The 13,775-nt window shown below is 36.8% G+C and overlaps 1 protein-coding gene across 3 annotated transcripts in view; it reads right to left on the minus strand.

The window, feature by feature from the left end:
- LOC129746341 (uncharacterized) overlaps positions 1-13,775 on the minus strand; it is a 583,019-nt gene that overhangs the window by 122,347 nt on the left and 446,897 nt on the right. The window lies entirely within an intron of this gene.

A 13,775-nucleotide genomic window follows, 5' to 3' on the forward strand; every position in this document is an offset into this window, starting at 1 on the left:
CAAATACAATTTTATTTTTGATAGTAATGAACCAGAATAAAATTTAGTATTAAGAAATGAATTACTATCCATGAGTGAGAAAATTTTGAAAATCTGTAGCTGAATTCTGAACCTGGGATAAGTTTTCGAGGTTTTGAAGCCAGTTCTGTGTCAAGATTGTTGCTATCGAATAACCTTAGTCCATCTTCAAAATTTGATTCAAAATTCATAATTTTTAGTGTAAAGTAAATACCTCGCGTGCTTTTGATGAACCCTCATGGGGGGGTTGGGTGAATTGGGAAGGGTTTTAAAGTATTATAGAAACTATTCCCGGTATCGAAAATGGCTGCACATCAAATTTAACGTTTCTCGGTTCAGTAGTTTCCGATAATTGTTCGAATTGTGTCAAATTTTTGAAAATTTTTGTTAAAAAATGGGAGCCCCCATTTTTTATATGGAGGGGTTTTAAAGCATTATAGAAAATTCCCGGTCTTGAATATAGCTACACACCAAGTTTCACATTGATCGGTTCGGTAGTTTCTGATAATTGTTAGAATTGTGTATAATTAATGTTTATTTGGTACAGGAGCCCTCACCTTTTGTATAGGTTTCCCCTGTGTGCCACGGGTCAGCGTATGTTTCTGGAAAAATGGCAATGGCCATCTTACGCTGGTGCGCTTTTACGGGTTTTCCATATTCTGAAAGCCAAATACGTAAAATGACTATATGAACTTTTCATGGTCACTAAGTTGCGTTACCGACCGAATATCACTGTTTTTGCCAACCGAACATTCTCTCTCTCTCTCCAATCGTGATCATATCTTAACAACCATTCTATCAATAAAACCATGAATCAACGCATGACTAAGTCCGCAAAACCAGAAGGACCAATAAAACCGGATTTAAACGGAACATCAGATTTTGGCGCCCGACAATCGGATGAATGTCGCTTGTCCGGACAAATATGAAATGGGAAAAAAAGACCCACTCTCTACCAAAGGAACGGAGAAAACCATAAAGGGTGCTGCCTCTGGTTGTCTCGTAAAGAAGGGTGAAATCATCCCTACCAGATCTTTTTTTTTTTTTGTGGCAACCAATTCCACAACCCACCACAGTCAACTAACCAGCAGTGCCGGGAATTTTAATTGCATATAAACTGTCAAACGTTTTATGTTTGCTGACATTCGAGGAGCAATCCTCAATAAAATTGGAAAAGTGGTTGGGATGAGACACAGAATGTCCCGGACGAAAGCGCGAGAGCGAACATAAAAGTGTCATCGGAATTGTTAATCCTGACTGGCTGGGGCTGGATAGGGATTCTTTAAGTAGGGAACGTGTCCTGGGCGTCCGATTCAACTGATGCTGGTGCTATCGATTTCAGCAGCTATTTTTATGGGCTGTATTGTTAATTTAATCTTCCTGATTAAGGTCAGATCAAGGTGGAATGATGTTTCTGATCTTCTGGTGGTCAATATTGAATTCCTTTAAGCCTCTGAAAATGTATTTCCTTTAAAAGTTCAATAATCTGCTTCTAAATGATTCAATATATTCTTTAAAACAGCTATAGGAATGAATCAAAATGCCAAAATTCTAAAATCTCGGCATGGGCAAAAAAGGCGACTTGGCCTTACTTCTACATTGACCTAAATGTTTTAATTAAAAGCATCGAAACCGAGAGCTGTCCAGTACAGAAATGATAACGCTAGACAAGACGATAGAATTTCGGGAAATGCAGTTTGCCACTAAAGTACGTTAGGGTGGCTCATAAATAAATCGGTACATGTTTGAATTAAATTTATGACCAATTTTGTTGTTGTAGTACACTCATCCCTGTCCGATTCTAACACTTCAAAATAGTTAATTCGTGCTTAAACTTTTTTTTTTTTTGATTCTATTATAGTTGTTTTAACATCTTTATGTCATTCGCGACTTATATCAACGATGTAGTTGGCGGACAAGTCATTGAAAAACTTATCCGGTACAACTGTGATCGATGTTTACTCTTGGACTCGAACTCACGGGCATCGGCTCAGAAAGCAACTGACTTGCCAACTGAGCTATATCATAATCCCATTCGTGCTTAGACAAAAGTTAAGTATGTGCTGAAAATGCTTCTTAAAATTTTTTACTCGCTCATTTTCAACTTCTGTCATTTTTTTCCAATCTTCGTCTACCCATATCTATATGTTTCTCATTCTCATTCTTCTTGTGAAATGTTGTTACTACCCAGATAACCAGAAATCGTAAAGTAGTGTTCATTGTAGATTGTATAAGCATCCAGTTTAGATTGGAATTGTATAAAAATCATGTTGTAGCTAAACCAAGTTATATTTTATCGTTTATGGTTTGTATAGTTCATTATATACGATAACATTTTGTTAATCGTATAGAAAGATTAATAAAGTTGTTTTGAATCGCAGTAGAATTCTGTAAAGTTTAATTTTTAATCCCACTGTACAATTAAGCAATCTTTCATGGTTACGATCTATGATGACATATTATTTCCATGAAAGGTCGTACAGTAATTGTAAGAACATCGTATAATGAATTAAAACAATCGGCAGATTGTCGAATTGTTTAACAGTACAGTAAATAGCTAGCTAAGATCGCACAGCACTGAATACAATTATTGATTGTAATAGAATCGTCTATGAGATAGGTTAAAGTTGTATATAAAAAAACGGCATCTATAAATAGATTTGGAGTCTGAAATGATGCAGTCAGTGGTATTTTATACGGTCAACTGAATTTTAAAAGGCACTCTCAACTGTACATGAACAAATTTGCTTGTTTGTATAAACATGAAATGGTGCCGAGGAAGTATCGAAGGACAGGGATCGGAACGTTGTGAGTTCGAGACTGAGGGAAGGTATAGATGAAATTGCACATGGTTCAATTTTTTTGCAGTAAACATTAAATTCTATTTTATTTATGTTCACGGCGATTCATAGTAAAATCGTAATAATGGAAAAATATAATTGCTTTGGGATACAGTAACAATAAATTGTATTAAATGGGGAAGAAAGTTGTACAAACCTCAGACTACCTGCAAATGGAAATTGTAATCAAATTGTAAGACAGGCAATGGAAAGTTGTAAGTTGTACAATCCTAAGATTTTGTGCAAAGCAAAGTTGCTATCAAATTGTTGAAAACGCATTACAAAGTTTTATATTTTCAAGGTAAGCAAAGTTTGATCCGTATATTGCCTCCACTTTGGTACGTACAGGCTCATATAGAATATTCTATACAACGTTTCCAGATTGTACAAAAGTGTTTATATTTCATAAACAACTGAAATATACAGACCTAAATGTTCACTGGGTAATAGCCTGAAATATTCACCAACCTTCTCGGTGAAGTCTTAATTAACAAAACAAAATCACGGTGAGCCTCATCTCAATTTATTATTTTTAATTGTGGGTAATGTTAATAATTTTTTGTCGCAGTTCTGGCTAAAATTTTGTAGTTCTTCCTTATTTTAGTTTAATTTGTTCAGAAGAGATGCTACGCATGGTCTTATGTGTTTATCCAGTTACTGTGGTCCAAAAATGAGGACGAGGCGCGATCCCGTTTATATGCGTTTCGAAGAACATTTTTAAAAATTGGGCATGATTTTATCAATGTAAGATAAGTTTTGAAAAAAAAAAGATATTAAATGTTCGCTAAAAACTCGATGATCCTAAACAAGAATAAAAAAAATTATTCTTGTAGACCACATTTATTTTCAAAATTAAACAACATTGAAATCATTAGTAAATATCAGCTATTGAATGAATATAAGTAATTTTGTGCCCACCATTAACTGTAGGGGAGAATGAGTATACTTGATCCCTGGGGATACTTGATTCCTTAGCTATATCTCGAAACTGGAATGTCTTACAAAGATCAAATGTTCTAGAAAAATGTGCCAAAATGAGCAAAATAACAATGCTTGTATTTAAAATTTTTTTAACAAAATAATTGTTTGAGTAATTGAACTTTGTTTGAAAAATTTCACAACATGTAACTTGAAGATCTTTTTTCATCACTTTATAATGTTCCTTACATGGGAAAATTATAAAAAAAATATTTGTTCCAATGTATCAATCGTTCGAGCGTAAAATGAACTTCATAATGCCATATTTTCAAAGCAATGGAAAACTCTCAACTTTTTTCAAAAAAAGTTTTCTAAAATGTTGATTATGGGTACAATTGATCCCCTAGAATTGGGTACAATTGATCCCCCTTCCAAACGGCATATTCTTCTTCTGAATTGATCATTATGATTGCTGATTACGAAATAAATAATATTTATCCAAAAAATAATATTTATCAAACATTTGTATGAAGAAAAGAACAAAAATAATTAATTTTCTCTTTATTATAAAAATAGCGCCTTTAAGTATGCAATGTTATTAGCGTTGAGATAAAGTTATAGAATTTTCTTCTTAAGTCTGCTATAAATTGTGAAATGAGAACAAACATGACCAAAATAGTCAATTAACATTCTATCTTGGGGTTTTGTTTGATTTTTATACAAGGATTAGGGCTTCCTGAATAAAAGATCAAGTCTCCTTCAAAAGGGGATCAAGTCTCCCCTAACTTTAGAAAAATCGCAATTTTTTTACTCCTACGAAAATGCTTCTAGTTCATCAACGGGTTCAAGTATCGTTCTAATTTTTAGAGCATAGACACTTGAAGTTACAAGCTGTCAGAAAATGTCAAAGACGGCGAGTTGCAAAATTTTTCCAAAAAGATATGGTGAACATAAGAAAAGGGGATCAAGTATCCCCACTCTCCCCTAATCATTTTCGAATAAAAAATGTTTTTTTATTCTAGATGTAACATTTTAGAAAACTTTTTCTAAACAAAATTGAATCTTAACTATTGGAATAGGTATCTTTTATATGAAATTGTCGTGTAACGGTGTAAGTCTCACTGCTCCTCCGAAATGCCTGAACCAATTCTGTAGGTATAAGAAGACTAGCGTTTATCTAATTTGAATAACGTATAGTTAAACCAAGTGCCCTCAGTAATTAAATTTGTAGTTATTTGAACTGAATAGAAGTTTTGGCATACAATTTCCCATCTATATTTTCCACCCAGTTACCCCGAGAAGGAAGCTTACTTTTGTACGTCGCGATTTTGGCGCAAATTTCTAAAAACAAAAAATAAAAACGCGACCAGTTAGTTATATTCGCATTCGAGGGCGGTTAGTTGTTGTTTAAGAATCAAAACAACTTTAAAGATGTTTAATCAAATACTTTGTATATAGGATTAATTGAATGATTTTCATGAAACTTGATGACTTTTTCACAACGAGAAATTAAAAAAAAAAATTATGTAAAAAAACGGCTGAACCATACATTTTCTAAAAAAAATTTCATCAAATTTCATTCACAAGAAAGTTTCAATATAAAAACATAATTTGTTGAACTTAGCCTCCTTCTGCTGCTCTATTCAAAAGGAGGGGGTTCGAAACGAAACATAAAAAATACGTACCGTATACTTGAGGAACATTGACCACGTTTTTAATTCATTTTAGAATATTTTGGAAAGGGTTGCTTTTTTGTAACACTATTTTTTTAAATACTTGCTGAGGTAAGAAGTATAAAGTATAACCGTTGATAGCAGAATATTCAAACGACATTAGTGACTATAACGAAGTGTTTGTTACAAAACCAGATTCAAGTTTCGGGGTAACTTTGATCACTATGGTTTTAACGTATCTCAACATCTTCAAAATTATTGTTTTGATGCCAATTGGCACAGAAGGCTTAAACCATCAATCACACTAATTTTTTGTTTGAACTTAATTGAATTTTTCAACAATCAAAAACAAATATACTCAAAAGATGGACAATGTTGCTCAAAAGGAAAACAAAACGATGAAATGTGATGAAAAGTTTTTCAAATTAAAATTACCCTTCCGCTCATTTTCAACATCTTTCACCGTTTTCTAATCTTCTATCCGTCTATAATCTTTCAATTCTTAAACATTCTTTCTTAAAGAATAGAAAATTTCACCGATATAGTCGTTAAAATAATTTCACAATTTCACATTAAAATTTAAATGGACGCCGCTTATAGCAGCATGCAAATGGTCCAGAAAATCGAACGAAAATCGGACGTTTTTTAACTGACAAGCTTTCTTTTGACAGAAATCGGTCCATTTGTGAGAAATGCTCCGATCCGGGACGTTCCATATATATTATAGAATGATCGTATTAAAGTTGAAAAAAGTTACAGAGGTTGTTTATAAGAAACGACCGAGAAGTTCACGTAGAATTACAATGTCTTTGTGCGTCAATTTGCTTTTCGTCTTAAATTAGCATTCTAGAATAAAGTATGTCGAATTTTTTTTAAAGGAATTGATCTTCAAGAAAAGTCATTCTTCCCTAAATTGTCGTTTAATACCTAATAATGGTCTGAAACGACCCATAAGATAGTATGCAGCTTTTTCAACTGCATAACAAGAGGCGAATTAAATATTAGTATAAGCAGAAACAAGGCAAATGCCGTCGAAATGATTGCGCCCGGCAGTTATGCAAATAATTTGATCAACACACGAGCTTTGTATCAAACGCTTGCGAGAAAAGCTTACAACGACTGCTTTGATCTAAACGCTTGACTCAGTGCAAAAGCTTTCAAACTGTTTAGCCTCATGCGTCTTGTTGGAATCAGTATCTTGTTTTAATTTCCCTTCAGATCACATAGCAATCACTAGCTAAAAATGTTGGTTTTACCTAGGATGCCGGAGCATTCGTTGGATTAACTATGTTTTCTTATAATCAAACTTGATTAAACGGCCCTTTTCAGGGCCAAAATCTTAAAAAGAGATAGTCTTGACTTTTGTATTGTGGGTGGGTGGTCTGGATGGGTGGGTGGTGGTGATGTGGGATAGGTGGGTGGATGGTGGTGGTATGCGATGAGTGGGTGGGTGGATGGTGGTGGTGTGTGATAGGTGGGTGGGTGGATGGTGGTGGTGTGTGATGGGTGGTGGTGTGTGATGGGTGGTGGTGTGTGATGGGTGGTGGTGTGTGATGGGTGGTGGTGTGTGATGGGTGGTGGTGTGTGATGGGTGGGTGGTGTGTGATGGGTGGTGGTTGTGTGCGATGGGTGTTGGTTGTGTGCGATGGGCGAGTAGGTGGTGGTGGAGTGCGATGGGTGGGTGGTGTGCGATGGGCCAGTAGCATGGATGGTGTGTGGTGGTGTGCGATAAGTGGGTGGGATAGCTGCGGTGGGCGGGTGGTGTTCCATGGGTAGTGATGGGAGGTGTGTGTGTGTGTGTGTGTGTGTGTGTGTGTGTGTGTGTGTGTGTGTGTGTGTGTGTGTGTGTGTGTGTGTGTGTGTGTGTGTGTGTGTGTGTGTGTGTGTGTGTGTGTGTGTGTGTGTGTGTGTGTGTGTGTGTGTGTGTGTGTGTGTGTGTGTGTGTGTGTGTGTGTGTGTGTGTGTGTGTGTGTGTGTGTGTGTGTGTGTGTGTGTGTGTGTGTGTGTGTGTGTGTGTGTGTGTGTGTGTGTGTGTGTGTGTGTGTGTGTGTGTGTGTGTGTGTGTGTGTGTGTGTGTGTGTGTGTGTGTGTGTGTGTGTGTGTGTGTGTGTGTGTGTGTGTGTGTGTGTGTGTGTGTGTGTGTGTGTGTGTGTGTGTGTGTGTGTGTGTGTGTGTGTGTGTTTATTGGTGTGAAGTGTCACGGGTGACCTGAGCTATCACTACTTGCTCCCGCCGCTGTTGGTCATCTCTGCTCTGCTCTGCCCATGTGCCTGGTTTGAATTTCTCAAACAAAATGAAATAAACCGTCAGTCGACCCCTTCTTTTATATTTTTCGTAGGCTGGTAAAAACCAAAACTCAGGAAGGGGCGGGGCGTCCTAGTTTTCTTCCACTTTCGAATAGCCAATCAACGTTGAGCACGCTTGGTATGTCTTTTAAGAAAGATGTCTTTGAAAGAGGCGTTTTTCGTGACGCGAGATCCGTTCGCGAATTTCAATTTGCCCCCCTATAGTGTTGCCGTAAGACGTAATTCTACGTCAAAAAAAAACAGCATTTACCTACCAAAGTGAAGGTATTATACATAAATAAATTTCATTTCCTTCTGAGTCAACAAAAATTATACCAAATGGGCTTTATCCGACACCTTATTTGTTCCTAACGGAAGAATGCAAATAAGGGCAAAATTTTGCTCACATAGCCTTCAAATCGTTGACGGCGACAATATTTTCCAGTTCTCTCATTGGTCTATATTACTCAATTCCCATTTATTGTTTAGCCATCTGGTTGCACTTCTGGTTGCAGAGAGAACATAACGTTGATTTTCTCACTTGAAGCTCGCGCGTTAGCAAAATCATTTCAAAATTTACAAACATGGCGGACTTTCTATCATATCCGATTTAAACTGACTGCATCAAGTATCATCGGAAAAAAAAATCCATGTTCGGAAGGTTTCAACGGAATTTCAGAGGTTTTTTAAAATATATTTCTCAATCTGAATGTAGTTTTTGACAGTCTCGTTTAGTTTCGCCTCATAAACACGCAAAACTATTTTTTAAACTGATTTTTCTAGCTTGAGCGGAATTATTCTCATGAAATGGTAGTTTTTACATTTTCAACCCCGTTTTTTTTCATTGATCAACAAACGAAGTTTCAATCGCCTTTTAAAAAAACAATTTGTGCGATCTGTCGAAATCTGTAGTCTCCAACCTTATAAAAAAATCTTGTTACATTTTTCAATATTCAATTTAACGGTTAATATTTAGCCTTGTCTCATGAGCCAATCTTGATGACTAGATCTTTCGTTATTCAGGCATATTGATTAACGAATTATTTTTCGTCGTTTTGTTAAAAGTTATTAGCAAGCTCATGCTTTTTTTTCTCAGTAATAGCGAAATCAATATGAGGCAAAGAGTAGAATCGAATTGATGAGATTTAAAAAAACAACCTCTATCAGTTATCAAAACAGATATCTCATTTAATTTTTTTACTTTAAAACAAGGTATTTATTTAAAAAGCATAAGACATCAAAAATTTTATTATAATTATGCTTTGACCTATCTCTTCATTTTGAAAAGTCGTTTTTGGAAATACATCAATATAACAGGAATAATTGTATGTATGTATGTAGGTAATCCACCATAGGTGCACGGATTCACCGCAGTTTCTGCCAAAGTATGTGCTCACATGCATTCTTTAGATAATTAACTTGTTCGAAAAATCTCCAATGCAGCGTACACCATACCCGGACCCCATGGTTTCGTATGAACTGTTATGTGGTGAATGTATTTCGTGTTTCTGTTGGTATATTTTGGTAGAAGGAATCAATCAGGTGCGCAACCAGTTGAAAATGTGTAACATCTTGAATGTTATACATTTACCACAGGTATTCCGGCATCCGTGTATATACCTGGCCAGCTGGCAACTGATTGAACCATCTAAAACATATCATTATATACTTCGAAAATAAAATTTACCCACGCCTGGCTACTCACAAACCAGACTCGCGCAACACTTGATCACCTTCGTGATGTCAAATCTTCTTGACCTTTTTTTATATTCAGTGACAAACGAACAGATTAAAGTTTTCTTTAGATACACCCTACCACACTTTTACACTATCGGCACCTGTACCCTGCACCTCCTGTTGATAGCGGGGAGCCTCTGATTTGCCTTCGCACTTCAGCTTGTTTTACTCTGAGTTGTATCAGCCAACACACACTCCACACAAGCCATGAAAATAAACCTCTTGTCGTTTCGCGAACTTCCATTCGCTAAAGATTCATCTGACTCAGCGGTTTTAGTAGAATGAATACTTTTTCGCTCTTCCACTCTTCTACATGAATTTTTCTTCGAATATATTTTATTCATGCGATTGATGCCCCCACCAACACACGCGCAGTCCTACAATTTTGTGTCAATTTCCATCAAAGCAAGCTTTGAAAAGCAAATTAAAAACGAACCGTATCCCGCCTCCCGGATTGAAATCACAATTCAGCCGATACCACCATTATGATCCATCACTGGTTAACTAAATCTCAGCAAATAACAGGCTAATAAAGCATCACCATTTTCCAATATGGCGAAGTAGACACAACAAAAACCTTCCATGAATCCATTTGCGTGCAAATAAAGACGCCATTTTCAAACCGTAAAACTATCGCTTATTTGCGCACTTCCCACGTAATTTTCAGCAATTTCGGCTTCATTTTTCGAAGAGATCTTAATCCATCTCGCGTTTTCAACTTTTATGATGTTCTTTCACCACTTCAAATAATTCGGCACCTCACGCGTCCGTTCTACAATTCGAAAGAATGACACGCGCGGGAGAGAGAAAAAAAACCAACCGCTCTACTCGGAGGTCGCAGCGCAACTGAAAATACATCAATATAACAGGAATAATTGCTTCAAAAATAAGTTAGCTTCAAAAAGAATTTTAAAATATGCTTTATTCACCATAACTGCATTATGGTAAACTTTTTGCCTTTTCGTCGCTGGCTCATAGATAGAAGTAGGAGTTTCTTTAGGAAATATCTAGGAGCATAGGAGGTGTAGAAAAACTTGATCGCACCATTTTCCAAAATGGATCCTGATCTTAAACCTTCCCCAACTAACAATACCCTTTCCTTGGATATTCAAACATCGATTCGCTGACGTATAGACGGTTTCTTTAGTTGGAGATATTGATTTACCTTTGTTTCTAAATTTTTCAAAATTTATCTTTGGAATATAAAGGAGCGAATGGTTGTTGATGGATCCAATGAAGTATCCTACTAACAATCCTTCCTGCATCCCTCATTGACTACTAGGACGTGGCCGGCGCCGTTATAGATCATTTTCAAAGGGAGAGCATGAGTTTTGTGCATTGCGAATGAACTGCTTGTCCCAAGCACCATTCTTTTGGCCTTGCAAAAAATTGATGGCCTTGATCAATCACGGAGTAGCAACCATTGGCGAAGTAAAACTTGTTCTGCCTAGCTACGCCAACGATCATGGAATTGGAAATGCGTAAGTTGAGCAAAGCCTAATAAAATTTGCTATTTGAAGTCTTTGAAAGTCTTGTTGTATAAACATTTTTGCACAGCATATCCAGTTCAATGATTTAAGGTGAATATGAGTGTAAAATACTGGAAAATCACCAGGAAATCTCCGGTTATTGAATTACCGATAGCCTGAATATCTGTGCGCAAGTCGTTCTCTATCACACGCGAAAACTCCGACGCTGAACATAGACGGTTGTAGACTGAGGTCGTGAAGCATGTGGCCGTACGAAAGAGAGGGAGATAGAGGATGCGCTACACATCAAACGACTGACAGTTCGACGAGGGGTGTACGGATGTTATTGTCAGTATACAAACTGTAACCGCCATGTAACAATGATTCCATTACTCACAATGAGTAGTCAACCAAGCTAAGCTAGCTATCCGATTTAAACTGACTTCAGACGACATTTTGAACGATCTTTTCACTAAGCTATCATTTCTGATAAGATTTCATGTTTGCTGGGCCCAGTAAAAATGTTTGTAGCTATATTCTAATGCTGTTTTGAAGCACGTTCCATTTACATTATAGAACGACCGTATGAAAGTTGAAAAAACAGTTTTTACCTACCAAAGTGGAGGCAATATATAAACATAAATTTCATTTTTTCAAAGCGACGAAAACCATATCAGTTTTGCGCTATCCGACATCTTATTCGTCCTAATCGCAAAAATTTCAAGAGAGCGTGAGATTTTGCTCTCGTAGCCATCAAATTACTAAATTCCCATCTGATGTTTAGCCATCTGGATGCACTGCTGGTTGCAAAGAGAGCACGGCGATGATTTTCTCACTAGAAGCCCACGCGAGAGCAAGATCGTTCCAAAATTTATAAACTTGGCAGACTTTCTATCATATCCGATTTAAACTGACTTCAAACGACATTTTTTACAATTTTTTCACCATACAGTTGGGTTCATAATTCGCAACACCATTTTTAATGACTTATGATTTCATTTCTGTACGATTTCATGTTTGCTGAGCAGCCACTCATATTACATATTTGACGAAGTATAACTAGAAAAAACTGATCAATAGCATGACTGAAAGAAGTGTGCGCCAGCCGATGGAAGATATCAAGAATAAACGAGAAATATTTGATGCAGAAAACGATAAACTTTTTTTTAATTTTTCATGAATTTTTATAAGAGTAATTCATAGAAAGTGTTTCGATCATACAAATGAACTTTTCGATACACGAATTCAAAACTATCCCATTTCAAAATGAACTGAGCTTTAACGGATAAAAACTAATTAGATATAATAAATTGTCAAGTTTATTATTATTACGCTCTGCTTGCTGACTTTAGTGTCCACTAAAGAGGAGCGAATGCCGCAGTAGCTCGAAACGTAATTTATAAAAAAAATAGCTGACCTTGTAAACATCGTTTTACCTTTTACTTAATAAATCGTTAGAAAAATTTTAACTGCATCTACTCGTCCTTAACATCTTCGTGGCCGTGAATAAACTTTCATGAAAAATGTATTAAAATTGTTCGAGTTGTGTCCCATTTCAAGGTGATTTTGTATGAGGGCCACCTTCTCTAAAAGTGAGTTTCTTGAAACTATTATACAAACCATTTCTGACCCGAAAACCCAAATACCAAATTTCACTTTATTTCGACCGTCAGTTTATATGTGATGGTGTTACAAAAAAAACGCCTCCATTTTTATAAATAACATACAGATAACGCCAGATCTCTCTACGAACGAAAATCCGAATCTTCAACTCAAACGTCAAATCCGTATTGCTGTACGGGTGCGAAACTTGGTGCACATATGCGGTAACGACGCGAAAACTGCAAGTATTTGTAAACCGCTGCCTGCGGAATATCATCCGCGCTTGGTGGCCTGGCAACTGGATCTCGAATGAGGAACTACATCGCCGGTGTCATCAAAAGGCGCTAGAAATCGAGATTCGGGAACGTAAGTGGAGATGGATTGGACACACGCTGCGAAAAGATGAAAACGAGATTTGCAGAGAGGCGCTAGATTGGAATCCAGAAGGTCATCGAAGAAGAGGCCGACCTAGAAACTCGTGGCGGCGAAGCCCTTGCCGCTGAAATCCGAACTGTCGACGAGAATCTTGACTGGGACCAAGTGAAGACGCTGGCTCTGGATCGTCAACAGTGGAGGTCTTTTACCACGGCCCTATGCACCGGAGGATCGGCGCGGGATCATTAAAAAAAAAAAATACAGATTTTGAGTATTGCCAGCATTTTTGCTCTTCAACTGGCAAGTTTCGACTTGGGACTCATGTCTACAAAAATGAGAGTAATTTCACTGGTATTTTTTTTCACGCAATTAGGACAAAAAAATGCGTTTCACGTTTTTCAAATCCGTGAATCTTAAAAGGCGGTTATTTGTTTTGACAATATCAAATGCCAAAAAGATTTTTAAGGTGCATTGAGAGAAATTTGAATCAAAAGTATGAACATGTTGTATGATATCTCATGCCTTATAATAAAAAAAGAACAATATTAATCACCGCAATTTATGTTTATTACTTGATTTATAGGCAGTAACATTGAAACTTTGGCAAAAAAAAACACGGCATCGTAGAATCAGTGGTATCCCACTATCAGACTCTCGACCGTAACGTTTTGCAACCAAACCAACGTTGGTTGTAACGAATGCGATGATAACACACTAAGAAAACTACACATCGATAGATCCGTTTCTGAGTTAAATGGAGCTTATCTGAGCGATCACATACCATATTTTTGTTCGTTCGCTCTGAAAGTGTCCACTTGTGGGGCAAACCACGCTTGGCCTACTAATGATGCAATTCCA

Source organism: Uranotaenia lowii, chromosome 2 (assembly GCF_029784155.1).
Source record: "Uranotaenia lowii strain MFRU-FL chromosome 2, ASM2978415v1, whole genome shotgun sequence".
In the NCBI taxonomy this organism is placed as follows: domain Eukaryota; kingdom Metazoa; phylum Arthropoda; class Insecta; order Diptera; family Culicidae; genus Uranotaenia; species Uranotaenia lowii.